This window comes from Gopherus flavomarginatus, unplaced genomic scaffold (assembly GCF_025201925.1).
Source record: "Gopherus flavomarginatus isolate rGopFla2 unplaced genomic scaffold, rGopFla2.mat.asm mat_scaffold_34_arrow_ctg1, whole genome shotgun sequence".
NCBI classification, from domain to species: domain Eukaryota; kingdom Metazoa; phylum Chordata; order Testudines; family Testudinidae; genus Gopherus; species Gopherus flavomarginatus.
In genome coordinates this window covers 6,376,286-6,392,493 of record NW_026115061.1, presented here as the reverse complement: position 1 = coordinate 6,392,493, position 16,208 = coordinate 6,376,286, and the positions used below count along the sequence as shown (strand labels likewise).

The 16,208-nt window shown below is 53.1% G+C and overlaps 1 non-coding gene across 1 annotated transcript; it reads right to left on the bottom strand.

Annotated features, from left to right (window-relative positions):
* Nucleotides 1-15,102: 15,102 nt before the first annotated feature.
* On the bottom strand, nucleotides 15,103-15,184 carry TRNAS-UGA (transfer RNA serine (anticodon UGA)). Its single transcript has one exon. It is a non-coding gene; the product is annotated as a tRNA-Ser (tRNA).
* Between the last annotated feature and the right edge of the window lie 1,024 nt (nucleotides 15,185-16,208).

Here is a 16,208-nt window from a genome sequence, read left to right as displayed (position 1 = left end):
TGGCTGGGATGATTTAGTTGGGGATTGGGTTGGACTAGATGACCTCCTGAGGTCCCTTCCAACCCTGAGATTCCATGATTTTAAGCTGTTCCTCTGTATCAAGAATACTGGGAGTGCTGGTGGCATAGGGTCTGAGTAGAGAGTCCACAGCGACACCATCACAGGACCTAACCAGATCAGCCACACCATCACCAGTTCATTCACCTGCATGTCCACCAATGTAATATACACCATCATATGCCGGCAATGCCCCTCTGCTCTGTATATCGGTCAAACTAGACAGTCGTTACGGAAAAGGATAAAAGGACAGAAATCAGATATTAGGAATGGCAATATACAAAAACCTGTACGAGAACACTTCAACATCCCTCACCACACTATATCAGACCTTAAGGTGGCCATCCTGCAGCAAAAGTACTTCAGTACCAGACTTCAAAGAGAAACTGCTGAGCTTCAGTTCATCTGCAAATTTGACACCATCAGCTCAGGATTAAATAAAGACTTTCAATTGCTTGCCAATTACAAAACCAGTTTCTCCTCCCTTGGTTTTCACATCTCAACTGCTAGAACAGGGCCTCATTCTCCCTGATTTAACTACCTTATTATCTTTAGCTTTCCTGCATATATATACCTGCCCCTGGAAATTTCCACTATATGCATCTGACGAAGTGGGTATTCACTCATGAAAGCTCATGCTCCAAAACATCTGTTAGTCTATAATGTGCCACAGGATTCTTTACTGCTTTTGCAGATCCAGACTAACACGACTACCTCTCTGATACTATTCAGAACAGGGAGTCACCCTCATGGATCCAACTTTCTGTTAAGGAACATACACCACTCCTGGCCAGAGATATGATCGGCCCTGGCAAATGGCAACATCATCTCCCTTGAAGCCACAGCTAGTCTGGAAACCCACATCCAGGTAATGGGAAGTCCCTGCCTGGAACCAGAAGACCTGTGACCAGAGTCCTTCCCAAACCAGATACACATCTCACTGACAGAGATGGCTACTTTTGTCCCAGTTGGGCAGGTCTTGCCTGGCATGAACAGGATTCACGCTGTCACTGCTCTCAATCACTTTCCATCTCACCTCAGGGCTGGACTCCGTCCCTGTGACTTCTTTCCTCTTGGTATGAAGCACAACACAAGAGGAAAAGAAAAAGCAATGGTGGTGAGACTCCTCTTCTCGCTACTCCCGCACTCCAGGGCTCCAGCCTCAACCCTTCTCCCATTCTGCCATCACAGCTATAATTAGAAATCTGAACCCGGGGCTCACACCTGGTTGTCTCCCCAATCCTTGGCGCTGTCCAGCATGTCTCCCTCCACAGAAGTCACCTGGCCTCGTCTTAGACTCCATCTTCATATTGCTCTTCTCCTTCCCAGAGCTCCTGCTCTGCTCCTCAGACCTGTCTGTCCTCAGCTCTGCAGGCAGAGGGGAAGGGGCCTGATGGGAACACATATGCCCAATTCCAGACACCACACGGCATCCACAGGGCTACCAAAACACAGCATCTTCGGCCAAAACCACACCCCACCCCGAGGGAGCAAAAAGCCTTTGTGAGCACAGCACGCACAAGACAGGAAAAGATTAACACCCACACCCAGCCCAGCCAAAGTGTGAGCTTCCTCACCTTCCTGGCCACAGGTCCATGGGGCTCATAGATGGAGAAGTTTGGTGGGCTGTGGGGGCCCCTGAAGAACTAGCTCAGCATGGGAATGACTGGGACGTATGTGGGGGCCTGATTGTGGGTTGGGGTGTCCAGGAGGACCCGAGAGAAGGGAATAGGGGAATTAAGGAGAGAGGAGGGTGGGGTTACCAAAGTGCATTGTGGGAATGTGGGATTTAGAGAAGCCAGAGTGGATGGGTGTCGGCGGGTTGGATGACTCCACAGTGGCTGAAAAGGGGAATCTGGCAGGTTTGGGGGTAGCAGAGATTGAAGATGAGGAACCTCACACCCTGGGGATGGACTGGGAGAGTGGGCGGATGGGCAAGTGGGGCCCAGCAATGGAGAAATGGGTTGGAATCAATTAGAGGTGGGGCGCTGAAGACAGGGAGGAGGAGGAGGAAGAGGAGGTGAGGTGATGAGGATGGAGAAGAGGATGTCGGGGGTGGGGCGAGAGAAGGAGGTCGGCTGCGGGGCGCTAAGGACTGGAGGGGGGGAAGAGGAGGTCGAGGGCGAAGGGAAAAGCCAGGTAGAGTGTACAGGATGGGGGAGGGGACGCTGGGGGCTGAAGGATCCCCACAGATGGAGATGGGGCTGGCGAGAGGGTCACAACAGGTGGGGAGACACTGGGGGCAGGTTTGGGGGGCTTGAAAGGGCTGCTGGGGCCCTACAGGGGGAGAGGAGGAGACGGTGCTGGTAGGAGAGTCACAGCAGATGGGAGGGACGCTCGGGGGCAGGCTGGGGGAGGTTGAAGGCCCCATGGCCCCAGGCTGCCACTTGTGGGGCTGCTCCCAGGCAGCTCAGTCCCCCACACCTGCTGCCCCCCAGGCCCAGCTGCGGGGGGTGAAGCCCTTTCACTCCATGCTGCCTCTGCCCTGTGCCCCCCCCAACCCGGCTCCCATGGGCCCGGGGCTGATCCCGGGGCAGGGGCGAAGCAGGGGCTGAGCCTGGCACCTGGAACTGGGTGTCTGAGCCCCTGGCCCCCCCATGTGGAGCCGCCACTCCCTATCCTGCCTCAGCGCTCCTCAGATAGGCCCTGCCCCCACGCCTTGCCCCGCCCCACCTGCCGGCTGCCCCCAAGGCCACGTTCCGGCTCCTGACGTGAACTCTCATGTCCTGGGGCCCCGGCCCGCCCCCCTTCCTCTGTGTCTCTCCCCGCCCCCGGCCACTGCCCCACTCGGGGCGGGGGGTAGCTGTTGGAGGGAGCCGTATGAGAATTACTGATATGAAATCATGACAGACTGTGCTTCTCTCTGTATTTTCGAAACTGGAAGAACTTCAGGTTTTGGAGGGAAAACTGTTGCTGTGAATCCTTCTCAGAAGAAGGGGAGGGAATGAGGGAGGAGGAAAGGACTCTGGCTGCCTGGGCTGAAGGCAAGAGGCAGGCCTGGGTGTGGCAAGGGCCTCCTGTCCCGGCCTCAGGCAGCAGTGCTTCGTGGTCCCCTTTTCCCACCCACACCGGCAGGTGGCTGCTGCGGGAGAACACAAGGGAGGCTCTCGGGAAGTCAGGCAGTGCTGTGTGTGTGGCTGTCAGGGGAAAGAGCCAAGGCTCCCAACTCGACTTGCCATTGACTCGCGTGGCTCTGCGTGCTGTCAGCCAGGGTGGGCCAGGCTGCGGATGTGACTCAGGCTTGGGCAGCATGGCCACACTTTCCTGACGATGCATGAAGCAGGCCAAGGGCTTTGCACAGCCTACAGGGAAGTGGGAGGGAAGCTTCTTTGAGCCAGTGTGCCTCGTCCACTTCTCCCTTGCCGCTTGGGTGGAGGCAGGAAGGGAGCGAAACATTCCCAGCTGAAGGTTTTGTGCTCTGCCTTGAGGATTAAGCCTGAGCCTCCAGCACTGTTGCGGGGAGATGGGTTTGTGAATGGCATCCAGCCTGCTCTTCGGGCCACCAGCGGAAAGCACGGAGGCCAAGAAGGTCAGTTTTGAGGCAGCAAAAGGGGGCCTTTGAGGCTCCCAGCAGGTCTTGGGGAGCAAGGAAGTAGCATAGGTTTACTGCCATCCCTGGCTGGGCTCAAACCACCATCCTGTCAGTTAGCAGCCAGAAGCACTGATCCATTGTAACACAGAGGTATGTACAGAGGAGGCTGTCTTGAGTGCAAAAGTGGGGGGTGGCTGGCACAGTGCCAAGATTCTAACCTGTGAGGCAGGAGGTGGCTGACGCCCTCAGCCTGCTGGGGAGCTCCCAGAAGTTATTAATGGACAGAGACTCCTCAATGCCCTTAGTAACAAGAGTTTGGGGTTCACCGAGGCCAGTAAGGGGGTCACTATGTCAGCCTTCTATCCCTGGGTGTCACGTCTCTGTGCAGCTTTGGTCTAGAGCTCAGATCCCAGCAGCTCACAGCCTCCCCTTGGGTCTGCCCCACCTGGTTCCTCCTTATAGGCCGACCTTACCCTGCTTCCAGCCCAGATTCACTCCCTAATCATCATACTGCTGCTCAGAACCACAGATGTGGAGGTGCTGAAGGAGGGAAGGATGACTCTAGGGTGGGGTTCTTCTCTAAAGATTGCTGGCAGAAAGGTAGCGTTGATGTAGTGAATTGGGATTTTCGGAAAGCCTTTGACAGGGTCTCTCACCAAAAGCTATAAAGAAAACTAAGTAGTTATAGGATAAGAACATAAGAACGGCCCTACTGGGTCAGACCAAAAGTCCATCTATCCCAATATCCTGTCTTCTGACAACGGCCATTGCCAGGTGCTCCAGAGGGAATGAACAGAACAGGTATCATCAAGTGATCCATCCCCTGTCGCCCATTCCCAGCTTCTGGCAAACAGAGGCTTGCAAAACACACCACTGGCTAAGAGCCATTGATGGACCTGTTCTCTATGAATTTATCTAGTTCTTTCTTGAACCCTGTTATAGTCTTGGCCTTCGCAACATCCTCTGACAAGGAGTTCCACAGGTTGACTGTGTGTTGTGAGAAGAAATACTTCCTTTTCTTTAAAAGCAGCAAAGAATCCTGTGGCACCTTATAGACTAACAGAGGTTTTGGAGCATGAGCTTTCGTGGGTGAATACCCACTTCCTCAGATGCATGCATCTGAGGAAGTGGGTATTCACCCACGAAAGCTCATGCTCCAAAACCTCTGTTAGTCTATAAGGTGCCACAGGATTCTTTGCTGCTTTTACAGATCCAGACTAACACGGCTACCCTCTGGTTCCTTTTCTTTGTGTTAAACCTGCTGCCTATTAATTTCATTTGATGACCCTAGACCTTGTGTTGTGAGAAGGACTAAATAACGCTTCCTTATTTACTTTCTCCACACCAGTCATGATTGTATAGACCCCTATCTTACCCCCTTTAGTTGTCTCTTTTCCAAGTTAAAAAGTCCCGATCTTATTAATCTCTCCTTTTACAGAAGCTGTTCCATACCCTTCGTCATTTTTGTAGCTATTTTCTGAATCTTTCCAATTCTGGTCTATTTTTTTTTTGTAATGGGGCGATCACATCAGCACGCAGTATTCAAGGTGTGGGTGTACCATGGATTTCTATAGAGGCAATATGATATTTTCTGTCTTATTATCTATCCCTATCTTAATGATTCCCAACATCCCATTGCACATTGAGTGAATGTTTTCAGAGAACTATTCACATTGTCTCCAAGATCTCTTTCTTGAGTGGTAACAGCTAATGGAGACCCCATCATCTTATATGTATAGTTGGGATTATGTTTTCCATTGTGCATTACTTTGCATTTATCAACATTGACTTTCATCTGCCATTTTGTTGCCCAGTCACCCAGATTTGTGAGATCTCTTTGAAGCTCTTCGCAGTCTGCTTTGGATTTAACTATCATGAGTAGTTTTTTATCAGCTGCAAATTTTGCAATCTCACTGTTTACTCCTTTTCCCAGAGCATTTTTGAATAAGTTGAACACTACTGGTCCCAATACGGACCCCTTCTCGCTACCATCCCTGCCCCGCGTCAGGAGAGAAGCATTACCAAGTGTGAAATGCTAGTTTACCAGGAGAGGAGTCATCTCCTTTCCAACAAGAGAAGGCCCTGACTGAGACATCGGACAAGCCACTGTGCACCATCGGTGGACAAAAGACTTGGTTGATTGTTCCCACCACACACACCCTCACCCAGGCAGCGGAGACATTCACAAACACTTGCCCCATCAGTTTGAGCTCTGGGGGAATGGAATAAAATCCCTGTCAGTAAGAAACTGTCCCTATGCTGCTTAGACTTCAGGGAGATGGCGTGACTTCTAAGCATAAGGGATCCTGGCTGTTTGGCCAGGGTTAGCCCTAAGGGACATACAGATCCTGCATGCTACAGCAGCTTCCACTACTGTTTGAAACATCAGACTGTAACTCTTTTGTGTGTATGTTTACCTGCTTTAATTTGGTAAATACGTTTCTTATTTCTTTTTCTAGTCAGTAAAGATATAGCTCTAAGCTGCTCCCATCAGCTTCATTACTCCACTGGCCACAAGAGGCGGTAGCTCTCCTGTGGACATCACGCTCTCGACAACAACGCTTAGATTGGGATAACTTACATCGCTCAGGGGTGTGGATTATTCAGCCCCCCAAGCGACGTAAGTTATACTGAAGTACGTTCTAGTGTAGACAAGGTCTAAGATACCAGAGCAACTGCTGTTGTTGCTGCTGCTGCTATTTAAACAGGAAGAGAAGGAGGAGGCTGCAAGATGGTGAAGGACAGTAAAGCAGCACTGCAGCAGCCGGAGAAGGTAAAGAACAGGAGAATCCTGAAGCCAAATCACCAGAGAGGTTCAGGAGACTTCTCTGCAACCTCCCTAAAGCTCTCATATTAAAAGGGGTGAGGACTGTAGAGTATGAAGCTTTCTCCCACAAATTGTGAAGAAATAACTTTCTGCTCTAATGCTCTGTGATGGGATTATTGAGGGGTTCAATGCCATTTAACCAACCCACTTTGAAGTCACACCTTTTGCTAATCAAAATTCATTTTGCTGTGTGTCCCCCTGTAGGCAAACCCTGATTTTGACGCTCTGATCCATCCCTTCAGTGCGAGGGGTTTGTGGTACAGAAAGGGCAGCAGACCAGAGGCCAGGCATTGTCTGCGGCAGGCTGAGCAGGCACTTCTAGCAGTGGGACCCTCACTTTATATAGCGGGGGTGCTGAAAGCCTGTGAACTGTGTGTTCACAGGCAGTGTGAAAACGTGCAATTCCCACTCACACTACACAGGGGAGCACAGCTCCAGGGTTCTCCAGAATCACACAATAATGCCTCAGCACCTGCCGCACCCCTCATTACCACACCTCTGCTTCTCTGCAGGGAACTTGTTATGCCACGAGGGGGTGCAGGGAGACTGTGCAGATGACCCAGGTACACACCCCGAGCACTGCAGCTCCAGTCCTGTGTTCAGGATTCATTTCTGCTCTCTGATAAAACTGCCCCAGGCTCCTTTGTCCAACTAATATTTGTCCAGGCTCCCCAGTGCTGTTAGTATCTGTCCAGAGCTTTCGCCAGCCCTGCCCCAGGAGAGCTGGGCACTCGCCCTGCTCTGGAGAGCCAGGAAGGCCCTGAGCGGGGCGGCAAAGGGCATTAGATGGTGACCCTCGGCCAGTGGTGCCAGAACAATCTGTATAGTAGGGGATGCTGAGGAACTGAACTAACTGTAACCCCTGAGTGTGATGGAAACCACTCCAAGCCAGGGGCTGCTGCAGCATCCCCAGTTCCAGCACCTCTGTCCAGGCAGCTCCCCCAGCCTGATACACACACACAGCCCCTTCACCCACCCCACCTCAGATCTCCTCAGCCCAGAGGTGAGCCCACCGACTGAGTGGGGAATCAGAAACCCCCGAAATTTCCCTGGGACCAGCATGATATGCCTCCACCCTGCCCCGCTCTGCATTTATTCGGAGTGAGTCAGTTTCCCTGTCCCAACATGTGTCCTGCCATGTGTCTCTTCTCTTATAGATTCATAGATTCATAGACTCTAGGACTGGAAGGGACCTCTAGAGGTCATTGAGTCTAGTCCCTTGCCCTCACGGCAGGACCAAATACTGTCTAGACCATCCCTGATAGACATTTATCTAACCTACTCTTAAATATCTCCAGAGATGGAGATTCCACAACTTCCCTAGGCAATTTATTCCAGCGTTTAACTACCCTGACAGTTAGGAACTTATTCCTAATGTCCAACCTAAATCTCCCTTGCTGCAGTTTAAGTCCATTGCTTCTTGTTCTATCATTGGAGGCTAAGGTGAACAAGTTTTCTCCCTCCTCCTGATGACACCCTTTTAGATACCTGAAAACTGCTATCATGTCCCCTCTCAGTCTTCTCTTTTCCAAACTAAATAAACCCAATTCTTTCAGCCTTCCTTCATAGGTCATGTTCTCAAGACCTTTCATCATTCTTGTTGCTCTTCTCTGGACCCTCTCCAATTTCTCCACATCTTTCTTGAAATGCAGTGCCCAGAACTGGACATAATACTCCAGCTGAGGCCTAACCAGCGCAGAGTAGAGCGGAAGAATGACTTCTCGTGTCTTGTTTACAACACACCTGTTAATGCATCCCAGAATCACGTTTGCTTTTTTTGCAACAGTATCACACTGTTGACTCATATTTAGCTTGTGGTCCACTATGACCCCTAGATCTCTTTCTGCCATACTCCTTCCCCAGTTCCCTCCAAACCACCCCATTTTCCTACACCCCTGGCTGGGTCTCTGCGAACCCCTCTTCTCCCCTCCTGCCCCCAATATCTTCCTACCCCTACAGGTCTATAGCGCTGCATCCCTTCCTCCCCCATTCTCCCCTCATTCCCTGCCTCTGGGGTTCTATGGAGATTGGTCTCTCCTCCGCCATCCCTTCTCCTGCTCCCTCATATCCTGTTGCCTCTAGGGGTCTGTGGGGCTGGGTCTCTCATCCCTCCATCCCCTCCCCTGCCTCAAATATCCCTCTTGGGCTCTCTGGGGCTGGGTCTCTCTCCCTGCCCCTGTGCTCCCCCCCTGCACAGCATGTCCTGGGAGTGACTCAGTTTCCCTGGACCAACGTTTCACCACCCCACACGTGTCTCTTCTCTCCCCCAGCTCCCTCCACCCCACCTCATTTCCATTGCACCCCAGTCTGGGTCTCTGCCAACCTTCTCTCCTCTCCTCCTGACCCCAATATCCCCCGCCCCTAAGGTTTTACGGGGCTGGGTCTCTCCCTCCCCTCATCCCCTCCCCCAATATCTCCCTGCCTCAGGCTGTGATGAGCTGTGACATCTGCTATGGCTGTGATGTGTGCTGGGGCAGAGGCCGGCACCACAGTTTTTGCCATCTCAAGCAGCGGGAAAATAAAAAAAAAGCTGTGATCACGATTGGCGGCAGCTCCACTGCGCTACCTTCTTCTTCGGTGGCAATTTGGTGGCAGGTCCTTCCCTCCGAGAAGGACCAAGGGACCTGCTGCCTAAGAGCCCGAAGTCCCATCCCTTCCACTTGGCTGCCCCAAGCACCTGCTTGCTGAGCTGGTGCCTGGAGCCGGCCCTGGTCTGAGGCAGCAGTGCTTCCTTGCCCCTTTTTCCACCCACACCGACTGGCGACTGCTACAGGCCCTCGCTGGGGCTGTGACGTGCTGTGACCTGCTCACTCCCCAAGGGCAACTCAGCCACTTGAAACCAGCAGGACAGAAGGTGCCACGTGTCCATGGGTGGGGTTATGCAGATGAGCAGTGTCTGGCGGCAGGACGGAGAGCAGCGAGATAAACCGAAGGAGCCAGGCAGAGAGAATTCTCTGTGTGTGGACAGAATCCGGTGTGGGGAGTTCGTGTGGGGAGTGCCTGCACCGGAGTCACTTCGGGGCCGTGATTGCCACTGAGCTACGTAGTGACAAAAGATGTGTGAATGGGGTGTGATGCCTGGCTGGGAGCAGCTTGTGGTGATATGAAAAGGGTTGGGAGCAAGAGGTCCTGTCCTAGCAGGGGGTGTATACTCTGAGAGGGTGTTTTGTGGGTGCAAGTAGGTTTGGGGGGGATGTCATAAACAGATAGTTAAGGGTTAATGTCTCTTTTACCTGTAAAGGGTTAAGAAGCTCAGTGAACCTGGCTAACACTTGACCAAATGATCAATCGGGGGACAAGATACTTTCAAATCTTGTAAAAGCAGCAAAGAGTCCTGTGGTGGAGGGAAGTCTTTGTTTGTGCTTTTGGCGTTGTTCTTTGTTCTCTCTTGGGATTAAGAGGAGCCAGTAGTGCAACCAGTTTTCTCCAATCTTTCTGAAACAGTCTCTCATGTTCATAATAGTAAGTAGTAACTAGATAGAAGGCGGAGTAGTCTTTATGTTTGTTTTCTTTATTTGCAAATGTGTATTTTGCTGGAAGGATATTTTACCTCTGTTTGCTGTAACTTATACTTAGGCTAGGGAGGAGGGAGTCCCTCTAGTCTATGTAAAGCTGAGACCCTGTAAACATTTTTCCATCTTGATTTTACAGAGATAATTTTTATTTTTTCTTTCTTTAATTAAAAGCTTTTCTTTTTAAGAACCTGATTGATTTTTTCCTTGTGTAAGACCCAAGGGGACAGGGTCTGGACTCACCAGGGATTGGTGGGGGAAAGGAGGAGGGGGGAGGGTGAATTCCTCTCTGTGGCCTTGTCCACACTACGCTGTTAAACCGATTTTAACAGCGTTAAATCGATTTAATGCTGCACCCGTCCACACTACACTGCTCTTTATATCGATTTAAAGGGCTCTTTAAATCGATTTCTGTACTCCTACAAAACGAGAGGAGTAACGCTAAAATCGATATTACTATATCGATTTAGGGTTAGTGTGGACGCAAATCCACATTATTGGCCTCATTCTTTTACAGTAGCTACCCACAGTGCACCACTCCAGAAATCGACACTAGCCTCGGACCACGGACGCACACCACGGAATTAATGTGCCTAGTGTGGACGCGCACAATCAACTTTATAAAATCTGTTTTATAAAATCGGTTTAAGCTAATTCGAATTTATCCTGTAGTGTAGACGTACCCTGTGTTAAGATTCAAGGGGTTTGAATCACACTATCTCTCAGGGTAACCCAGGGAGGGGAAAATCTGGGAAGGGGAAGGAGGGGGAATGGTTTATTCCTCTTTGTTTTAAGACCCAAGGGATTTGGGTCTTGGGTTCCCCAGGAAAGGTTTTTGGGGGACAGAAAGTGTACCAAACACTATATTTTGGTTGGTGGCAGCATTATCAGATCTAAGCTAGGAATTAAGTTTAGAGGGGTACATGCAGGTCCCCACTTTCTGGACGCTAAAGTTCAAAGTGGAAATGAGACCCTGACAGGGGGCTTCTTGCAATGACAAGGGGTGTCTGCAGCTAGAACCCTCCTAACCCCACTAGGTTTCTCTGTGTTGGGGGGAAAGATTCTGTGATGTCACAGTCGCTGGGGGAGGGGTTTGAACCATAACTCCCCCCACTTGTGCTCAGAACAACTCCCCCCACTTGTGCTCAGTCTCCACTAGATGGCTGGGCTGGGATCGCTAGGGAGGGAAGCACAGGGAAAAACAGTCTCCCCTATGGAACCCAGAGTCCTCCATCCCAGTTCCCCTGTTCTAGACTCCCTCCACTTCCAGAGCCAGGGATAGAACCCAGGGGTCCTGGTGCCCAGCCTCCTCCCTGCTCTGACCCCTAAACTCCATTGCCCTCCCAGGGTGGTACAGGGGTCACTGGGTCTGTGTCCCAGCTCTGCTAAGGGCCTTGACTGATTTTCCCAAAGTGCTTCCTTCTGAATCCATCCAACGAAGTGGGGATTCACCCACGAAAGCTCATGCTCCAATACGTCTGTTGGTCTGTAAGGCGCCACAGGACTCTTTGCTGCTTTTACAGATCCAGCACATCTGCCCCCCTTGCCTGATCACTGCCCACCCCATGTGGGGGCACCAGCACTGCCGAGTCGTGATGGGAAATTGTCCAAACTGGCCCAGGGGAGACGTGTGTGTCCCTGCTGCCCTCTGCTGGTGTGTGTGTGTGTGTGTGTGAGTCTGTGACACTGTTTGTATCAGTGTGTTGCTGGGCTAACCAGTAGGCAATGGCTTTGCAGAATTTTGTATTCTGCAGCAAGTGACACACACAAAGGGACTCACACAATCTCAAGAACACTCACACACAACACACTCAGAGGGACATGCTAGCCCAATCCCCAAAGAGAGAAACAATCACAACCCCAGCCACACAATCACTCCCCCATCATAATATTCACATTCGTGCTCAGAGACACAAATACATGCAGTTCACTCCCACTGCTCCAAATACAAGGACCTCCTGCCCCACACAGCATGTGCCAAGGCATGTGGAATTCACTGCCACTGGACAGCTGCCAATGAGAATGATCCCCTCATGCTGGATCATCTGCTTGGCCCCCCACTCCCTCTCGGGGTGTGCTGTGTGGTGTGACTGGGGATCGTGCACTGGCCCAGCACCAGGCAATGCAGAACGGACACCACACACCCTGCCCTGCCTCACCTGAGCTACTCTCCAGATGCATTGGAGCCCAGCGCACCCCCCCCACCTTGGCACTCCTGCCCCACAGGGGGTGAGCTGCAACCCCTGCCACACTCCACAGAGGGGAGAAGGGTCAGGCCAGCCAGCCCTTGTAAGATGGGGAAATCACCATTGGGGTCAACGGTCTCGGGACTCTGACATACGGAGAAACAGTTGTTGCGCCGGCAAAGGGCAGAAGAGCACGCACACACACAGAATTGCAAATATACACAAACGTTTGCATGAATCCAGCTACACACACACATAATTGCTAATATACACAAACACCTGCACAAATCCAGACAACACCAACACAAGCCTGGGAGCCAAGGGAGCAGAGCAGGCTGGGGCTGGGTCACTCCATTTCCCACAGGAAGTAGCCATCCCCCCATCCCCCACGGAGGCCTGGGACCAGCCCCCTTCTGCTTCCCCCCACAAAGGCCTGGGGCCCCAGCCTGCTCTGCTCCCCTGGCTCCTAAGCTTGGGGGGAGGGAGGGAACTGCCCCACAGCACTTGCCCGCAGTGTGGCTGACAGCCAGGGGAGTGGACCAGGCTGGGGCTGGGTCACTCCACTTACCATGCAGTGAGTGCAGGGGTGGGGCTGGGGCGGAGCAGTGGTGGGGGCCATGGGGAAGAGCTGAGAAGTCCCCCCCCTGCAGCAGCTCCCTACCCCAGCTCACCACTGCTCCGCCTTCTCCCCTGAGCACGCTGGCGCCGCTCCACATCTCCGGCCTCTCAACCTTGCGGTGCCAATCAGCTGTTTAGTGTGGCAAGCCTGGGAGGAGAGGAGAATTAGAGCGGGGGCGGTGTGCTCAGGGGAGAAGAAGGAGCAGAGGTGAGCTGGGACAGGGAGTGGTTCCCCTGCACACCCCTGCCCCTGTTACTTGCTGATGGCAGCCCTCTCCCCACACACACACCCAGACACCTGCCTCAGCTCACCTCCACTCCACTGCCTCCTCTGAGTGTGGCTTTTGGTTCCCCCAACCACTTGGCACCCTAGGTGGCCGACTAGATCGCCTAGTGGTTGCACCAGCCCTGGACACTGCCTATCAGCAGAATTTCTCCTCCTCCTACTCCTCCTCAGTGAGACTAAATCTCCGCACCTAGACAGCTGGTCCGTCCGCTGCACCACATTCCCGCATGCCTGAGCCTCCTTGCCAAAGCTCTGCACCTGACTACAGAGAATTAAGTCTCATATCTCACTGGAAACTCGACTTCTTGTGCCCAGAGAGTCTCGACCCCCCTTAGTAGCTGACCTGAGAAACACAGTGTCTGCAAAATCATGAGCTTAATGGGTGAATCCCCACTTCGTCAGATGCATCAGTGTCTGCCTTTTCCAAAGAAGTACCTGGAGGGCTTTTTCTTATGAGGCCTAATGGATATGGTGTATGACTTTGAATCAGGCAATTGAGGGTTCGAGTCCCTTTGCGGTTGTGCTTGTGCAGTTTTACCTTTGGGTTAAAAGTCCTGCTCCCTTCAGGGCTGGAACCTCTTCTTGGCTGCTCAGGCCAATGCTCTGGCTTCAGCTAGAGCCCTGGGAAGGAGTTGGGTGTCACAAAGGCTGGAGCAGGAGCCCCAGGTGCTTCTAGTCTAGCCTTTGCAATTCCTGACTTGCCAAAGAAAGTGGGTGGCTGCCTAGGTGCCTGTCCCTGTGCTGGAGGGGACTTACTACATAGTGTCATTAGAGCCTGCGCAAAGAGAGATGAGAAGGCCTGCCAAAACCTGGGATTGAACCACAGGTTTTCAGAGCTTCAGTCTAACACTCTCCCAACTGAGCTACTTGATAGCATTTTGGCCTGTTGCTTCTCTGTCTGGGATGTTTTTGTCAGCAGTTGCACACAAAAAGGACAGGAAAAAGAACGGCTGCTCCACACCCCCACCGGAGGAACCTGGCGCCCTTAGCTGTGGTGAGTAAGAAGTGTCTGTTGGCTGACAGGGCCTGTCCCCCAGGAGCTGGAACAGCAGCTGAAGCCTCCCCCTCGGCTCCAGGCTGTGGTAAATGCTCATTGCCTGGCTGCATGGGCGGCTGCTGCTCCGAGCTCTGGAGAGTGTCTGTATTTCTCTGTCAACCTCCCGTCTTCACTGAGCCAGTCTGGTAAGGTCCCAAGTGCCCCCGCTGGCCTGGCAGCTGAGAGTCTGTTCAGACATCAGCCCCCCTGCCAGCCCCACAGGCAGCAGCAGTGCCAGCCCCCCCAGCACCACAGGGGCACTCAATGAACTTCCTGTGGGGAAATGGGTCCTTGGCGTCCAGCTGCTAGAGTGAGAGCCAGGAGAGAGCAGTGTCTGGCTCACCTTGGGGGAGAGAAGAAACCTGATGAGTGCAGATCTCCCTCAGTCTCCCTCGCAATGCTGGTCAGTTTTATTGTCACTGTGATAGTGCTTCCCTTCAGGGCCGGCCCTAGTGGGATCCGGGGTCTGGGACAAATTCCCCCCCCCCTTTCTTCCCAAGGTCCTGCCCCCACTCCACCCCTTCCCCCACCCCTGTCCCATCTCTTCCTGGCTTGCACCATTCCTCTCCCTCTCCCACCTCTTCCATCCCTGCTCCTCCCCCACCCCACCCAGTGCCTCCTGCACCTCACTGAACAGCTGATCACTGGCAAGTGGGAGGTGCTGAAGGGGAAGAGGAGGAGCTTGTCAGCAAGGCCTGTAGTGGGGAAGGGGAGCTGGCTACCAGTGGGTGCTGAGCACCTATTTTTTCTCTGTTGGTTCTGCAGCCCCATAGCTCCCATGGAGTCGCTGACTTGGCTTCTTTCGCACTCTAGGGAGAGGAGCAGAGCCAGTGCTGTGGCTGATCTATGGGGCACCAGGAGAGTGGCAGAGGCTTCAGGTGCTGAGAGTTTGCCTGACACCTCAGGGACACAGGGTGAGGTGGTGTCCCAGGCATCTCTATGAAAGGAGCAGAACAGGATTTACTTGGGGTGGGGAGAGAATTGAGAGTGTCTCAGGGGGTTGTACAGAGGTATTGCCTGGGTTAGAGACTGGCTAAAACACAGGCCTTGCTGTGAGCAGGATTTGAACCTGTGCAGGGGAACCCTACTGGATTTCAATTCCAACACCTTAACCACTTGGCCATCACAGCTGTAAGCATAAAACTTCCCCAATGCCAGAGAAGCTGGTAAAGAATCACAATGCCCAGGCTTGTAGTCATCTGAACTACAGAATTCCCAAAGCAAACCTGGCTCCCAAAGCACAGGGGAGATTTGGGTTTGTTCTCTTTGCTTAGCCATGTGCAGTCGCACAGAGAGCGTGTTTAAAAGTCTCCCCTCCCACAGAGCAGGAATGGGAAATGATTCTCAACTTGAAGCCTGATCTAGGGTGACCAGACGTCCCAATTTTATCAGGACTGTCCCGATATTTGCTTGTTTGTCCTGAGTCCCGACCGATGTTTGGTCGGGACACTGGACAAACAAACAATTTTGCCCTCTGCTCCTGCACACAGGCAGAACCCAAAGGGACACTTAGCCCCACCACCCCAACTCCACCCTCCCCTTCCCCCATTGGATCCCTCTCTCCCAACCCTTGCCCTACCCCCAGCCCCACCCCCTCACTGCCCCTTTGGATCCCTCCCCAAATCCTCACCCTGGACCTGTCCCCAGCCCCAGCCCCAGCCCCAGCCCCTCACTGCCCCCTTTGGATCCCTCCCCAGATCCTGGCCCTGGCCTTGTCCCCAGCCTCTCACTGCTCCATTGGATCCCTCCCCAAATCCTCGTCCTGGCCCCGCCTCTTCCCTAAGCACGCGGCATTCCTCCTCCCTCCCAGGTGTGCACATGAGCTGTGGCCATGGCCGGGAGTGCAGTGTGGAGGCTGCTTCAGCCCTGGAGCCTGCAGGGCAGCGCAGTGGGGCTGGGGGCAGCACGGAGCAAGCAGGGCCCATGTGGGCGGGGGGCAGAGACACATGTGGGGCGGACATGCTCCAGCCAGGAGGGGCAGGGCCCGGCTACCTGGTTCACCCTTTGCCCAGGAGCTGCAGGAGGGGCCCGGAGAGCGGCTCAGCTGCAGAGCTCGGAGCCCAGGCTATGCCCAGGAGCGAGGGGATGGGGGAGCTGGGGGTGTATCAGGGGTTCAGAGCCAAGAGTTGGTTGGAGATGGGTCTTTGCCACTGC